The following is a 5693-nucleotide window of genomic DNA, read 5'->3' as shown; positions in this document are numbered from 1 at the left end:
TTGGGAGGATTTGTATCCTTATGACACTGAATCTTCCAAACCACGAACTTGGTATATCTACTCAATTATTTGGTATTCCTTAATAACTTTCCATAGATGTGCCAACTACAAATTGGCATTTGCCATCTACCTCTACAAGGAGGTAAATTATGAGCTGCTGCAGCTGCTGACCTTCAAGACCCCCTGAAAGGAGTTCAGGGTGGAGATCAGGAATGAGGCACTCTGTGTTCTGGGAGAAAGTGACAGAACATATCTTCAGATAGATATTTTCAGGAGCCAATTTTATGAGCCCAATTCTTGCATCTCCTCGTATCTAGAAAAGCACTAAAATCCTTCATGGTAACGTCTGCTCCTCGTGACTAGCAGCAATGTTCTGCAAAAAATATGTGCTTCATATCATGTACTCCCCCTTCAACAAAATCACATATAGACAGACTTTCCCCCCTACCTCTTCAGAGCAGTTTCTCAGAGCTATCTGAAATGCTGTCTCTGGGCTATAGTCCTCATTTTGTCCCAAGTAAAACTTAGCTCACAGTTCTCAGGTTGTGCTTTTTTTTTTTTTTTTTCAGTTGACAGATGCATAGTTTTTTCCATATATGTCTTGAAGAGATCTTATGGGATTTCTTTCTAGGGGTGTGTGTGTTGAGGGGGGGGTGTATCTTTGCCAATTCAAAAGGTAATTTACAATTACATTTTCTAAATGTTTGTTCATGGTATAATGGAAATGCAGGTGATTTAGGGAGCAAAGATTTTATATCCACATACTTTCTAAAGTCTTTAGAAATTGTTTTCAGATTATTTATTTGCAGATTCTTTTGTAACTTTTTTAATGTTATAGGGCTTTATTTCTTCCTTTCCAGTCCTTACATGATTATTTTCTACAGAATTTTGGTAGATGTATTTTTCAGGAAAATGATGCTTTATTTCTTAGTTTGCTAAATCATAAATGGTGTTAAACTTTATCAAATATTTTTTCTCTATAAATTGAGATAATATAATTTTTCTCCTTAAATTTGTTAATGTGGCTAGTTGTATTTATAGATTTTCTAACTGCTAAAAACTCTTAAATTCCTCAGTAAATCTAATTTCATCACGATTTATTATATATTTTTAGATATTGATGGATTTGGCCTGTCAAAATGACAACATAACCCAGAATCTAAAAACTTTACTATTGGTGATACATTTCTGTAATGATGGGGATATTTTCCTTGTAATAGCCTATGAGAAGAGGGAGACTGGAGTAGTGGTAAGGAAACTTCACTATAAGTGAAATTGACAGTTTGAAGAGCATTTTACAGTACAATGCTACTTCAGCTAGAAGCTTCTACTCTAATGACTTAGCTAATGCTCCTGACTATAGTTTCTTCAGCACACAGTCCAGACAATAAGTAACCTTCATCCTGTGGTCAAGATTGGTGGGAGTCAGATAAGTTTTTCTGAACTTCGAAAAGCTCTCAGCTCACAGAACTACTAGGGGTGAGTAGGTGTGGACTGATGGACTCAACAAGATCTTGTCATGGGAGAAAGTTATTTGAATGAAAATCTTGTACTCTTGAAGATCAGAAAAAGCATATACAGTGATCTTAATCCTTGAAAATTTTGTTTTAGCCAGTCTATGTGGGTAAGGTTGACCCTTACTCATAGTCTAACCTGTTCCTTGCCACCACAACTTAGTTTCTCTTTCTCCAATAGCCTCTAGGCAGATTCTTAGCAGGACATGAAAACAAAAGTTATTGGAAAGGCAGAGTAACAAATTAGACTCATCCATCTAAACAAGGCTGGAACACTCCAACATTTTTACTTGGATGAGAACATCTAACTATTATCTCAATTTTATGCATGAGAAATAAAGCTAAAAGAGGTCAGGTGACTTGCTGGTGGTCAAAAAGTTAATAAATGAAGCAGTGAGACACAAACTAGCCCCAAGTCTGATTTTGTTCAGTAGCAATATAATAATTATAATATTTAACAGAAACAATTATTACTAATTGATCACAGGTATGCTTCCCTCTACACTGTAACTCAAAATCTTTTCTCAGACAATTAATGACATCCTGTGGAAGGGAAGGGGGCTGAAATTCAGTCAAAGCCAGGTCCTCTCTTGGGAAAATTAGTCCTTGGTAGTAGGGATGTGGTGAGTCAAGAAACAGAGCATTTACATCTTCATGGCAGCTTAGCACTTAGTAGCAGTAGTAATGTAACTGACCAGGACCCTATGGGGCCTTCCCGGGACAGACTTCTCCCCCCAGGTCCTCTGCTTTAGTTCCTCTCTGAAGTACCTAGATAACAGTATCTGATGTACATTTCCTGAGTTGTTTTACAGAACATATCTGATGTACATTTCCTGAGGTGTTTTACATAATGTATCTGATGTACATTTCCTGAGTTGTTTTACAGATGCTAAAACCCCCACCAAGAAGTTGGAAGTTAACTACTTGATGACCATGAGCACTGAAGCCCCTAGACCTACTGGAGCCTGAGGATTGATAATGTAACACCACCCTGTTACCTCAGCATCAACCAATCAGCATGAGCTAATCACACACCCTGAGACTCCCTCCCTCCGTCTTTAAAAATATCTCCCTGACCCCCCCCCCCCAAAAAAAATAAAATAAACAGAAAAAAAAAAAAATCTCCCTGAGGGACTTCCTACATGGTGCAGTGGGTAAGAATCTGCCTGCCAATGCAGGGGACACGGTTCGATCCCTGCCCCAGGAAAATACCACATGCCGTGGAGCAACTAAGCCCATATGCCACAACTATTGAGCCTGCGCTCTAGGGCCCATGAGCCACAACTATTGAGCCCATGTGCCGCAACTACTGAAGCCTACACGCCTAGAGCCTGTGCTCTGCAACAAGAGAGGCCACCGCAATGAGAAGCCCGCGCACCACAATGAAGAGTAGCCCCAGCTCACTACAACTAGAGAAAGCCTGTGTGCAGCAATGAAGACCCAACACAGCTAATAAAATAAATAAATTAATTTATTTATTTATTTATTAAAAAAAAACAAATCTCCCTGAAACCCATAGGGGAGTTTAGGTATTTTGAGCATTAGCTGTCCCAGACTCCTTGTCTGGTACCTTACAATAAACGGTGCACTTTTTCACAACCCAGTGTCAGTAGATTGGCTTTACTGCGTGTGGGAGAGTGAACTCGTTTGGCTTGGCAACAGTAAATGCTGTATTATCATCTTTTGACTTTTCAGAGGGTAAACACAGGCTTCTTGTAGTCAAAAGGGACAAAGAGAGATATTTCTTTTTACAACTATAATATAAGATATTAGAACACAATAAAGACCCTGTTTAAGTCACAGCATTTCAGATCAGATCCTCTGAGCTTCTCACCTGACTTCATGAAGATGGCATAATATAGATATAATGCAGTTTATGTCCAGGTTTTCTGTTGAACACTGCCCTGAAGGAGAAGAGCTATGTTTGTGCCGACTGCTGAGCCACAAAGGCTTGAACAGCATCTCTTAGGAGCAGCATAAGTAAGAGGATGACAAACACTAACTCAGAGAGGATTAAGGTGGTTTTTAAATTACAACCATATTCCTTCCCTTTCCACTACTCACTTCTAGATCCAAGTCTTGGTTCTTTTGACCTTAGAGACATCACTGCCCTAAACATGGCCCAGTCTTCTGTTCCATCTCTACGGTTTCAAAAATTACGAACTATGAGACCAAATGAAATAGATAAGATTAGAGCTCTAGGAATACAAGGACTTCCTGGGATGATATCACTATTCTCCCTGTTTTGGTTAGGAATATTGTTATCCTAGCTCAAATAGATGGCAGTTGGTTCAGTTCAGAAAACTCACATGGGGAAAGGCCATTTCCAGTGTCAGATTTGTGGCACCCTCTTCTTCCCCAAGATAAGTGAGTTAAGGGTAGTTTTTCCTTCATACATATTAAAAAAAATTTCCTCTGCTCACAACACTTCTGACATTGAATGTATGAGTTTTTCCCCTACATTAAGCAATTATGATACTAACTACTCAAAGCACAGACCCCACACGGTAAGGGCTCAGTCCCACAAGCCTGCCGCCCCACTTCACCTGTGCTTCTGACTGACCAGCTATGAATCAGGAGTTCCCACAACCTCCTCTTCAGGTTTGCAAAAATTATTGATAATATCAGGTTGGAAAGAATGAAAGCCCATCCTTCTCAAACTCTTCCAAAAAACTGCAGAGGAAAGATCACTCCCAAACTTATTCTATGAGGCCACCATCACCCTGATACCAAAACCAGATAAAGATACTACAAAAAAAGAAAATTACAGACCAATATCACTGATAAATTGAGATGCAAAAATCCTCCACAAAATACTAACAAACAGAATCCAACAACATATTAAAGGGATTATACACCATGATCAAGTGGGATTTATCCCAGGAATGCAAGGATTCTTCAATATACACAAATTAATCAATGTGATACACCATAATAACAAACTGAAGAATAAAAACCATATGAACATCTCTATAGATGCAGAAAAAGCTTTTGACCAAATTCAACACCCATTTATCATAAAAACTCTCCAGAAAGTGGGCATAGAGGGAACCTACCTCAACATAATAAAGGCCATATATGACAAACCCACAGCAAACATCATTCTCAATAGTGAAAACTGAAAGCATTCCCTCTAAGATCAGGAACAAGACAAGGATGTCGACTCTCTCCACTACTATTCAACATAGTTTTGGAAGTCCTAGCCACAGCAATCAGAGAAGAAAAAGAAATAAAAGGAATCCAAATTGGAAAAGAAGAAGTAAAACTGTCACTGTTTGCAGATGACATGATACTATACATACAAAATCCTAAAGATGCCACCAGAAAACTACCTGAGCTAATCAATGAATTTGGTAAAGTTGCAGGATACAAAATTAACACACAGAAATCTTTTGCATTTTTATACACTAACAATGAAAGATCAGAAAGAGAAATTAAGGAAACAATCCCATTCACCATTGCAACAAAGAGAATAAAATACCTAGGAATAAACCTAACTAAGAAGGTAAAAGACCTGTACTCAGAAAACTACAAGACGCTGATGAAAGAAATCAAAGACAACACAAACAGATAGAGAGATATACCATGTTCTTGGATTGGAAGAATCAACATTGTGAAAATGACTATACTACCCAAAGCAATCTACAGATTCAATGCAATCCCAATCAAATTACCAATGGCATTTTTTCCAGAACTAGAACAATAAATCCTAAACTTTGTATGGAGACACAAAAGACCCCGAATAGCCAAAGCAATCTTGAGGGAAAAAAAACGGAGCTGGAGGAATCAGACTCCTTGACTTCAGACTATACTACAAAGCTATAGTAATCCAGACAATATGGCACTGGCACTAAAACAGAAATATAGATCAATGGAACAGGATAGAGAACCCAGAGATAAACTATGTTCAACTAATCTATGACAAAGGAAGCAAGGATATACAATGGAGAAAAGACAGCCTCTTCAATAAGTAGTGCTGGCAAACTTGGACAGCTATATGTAAAAGAATGAAATTAAAACACTCCCTAACACCATACACAAAAATAAACTCAAAATGGATGAAAGACCTAAATATAAGGCCAGACACTAAAAAATCCTAGAGGAAAACATAGGCAGAACACTCTATGACATAAATCATAGCAAGATCTTTTTTGACCTACCTCCTAGAGTTATGGAAAT

This window comes from Hippopotamus amphibius, chromosome 1 (assembly GCF_030028045.1).
Source record: "Hippopotamus amphibius kiboko isolate mHipAmp2 chromosome 1, mHipAmp2.hap2, whole genome shotgun sequence".
In the NCBI taxonomy this organism is placed as follows: domain Eukaryota; kingdom Metazoa; phylum Chordata; class Mammalia; order Artiodactyla; family Hippopotamidae; genus Hippopotamus; species Hippopotamus amphibius.
The sequence above is the reverse complement of the archived record's forward strand: the minus strand, read 5'-3'. Positions refer to the sequence as shown.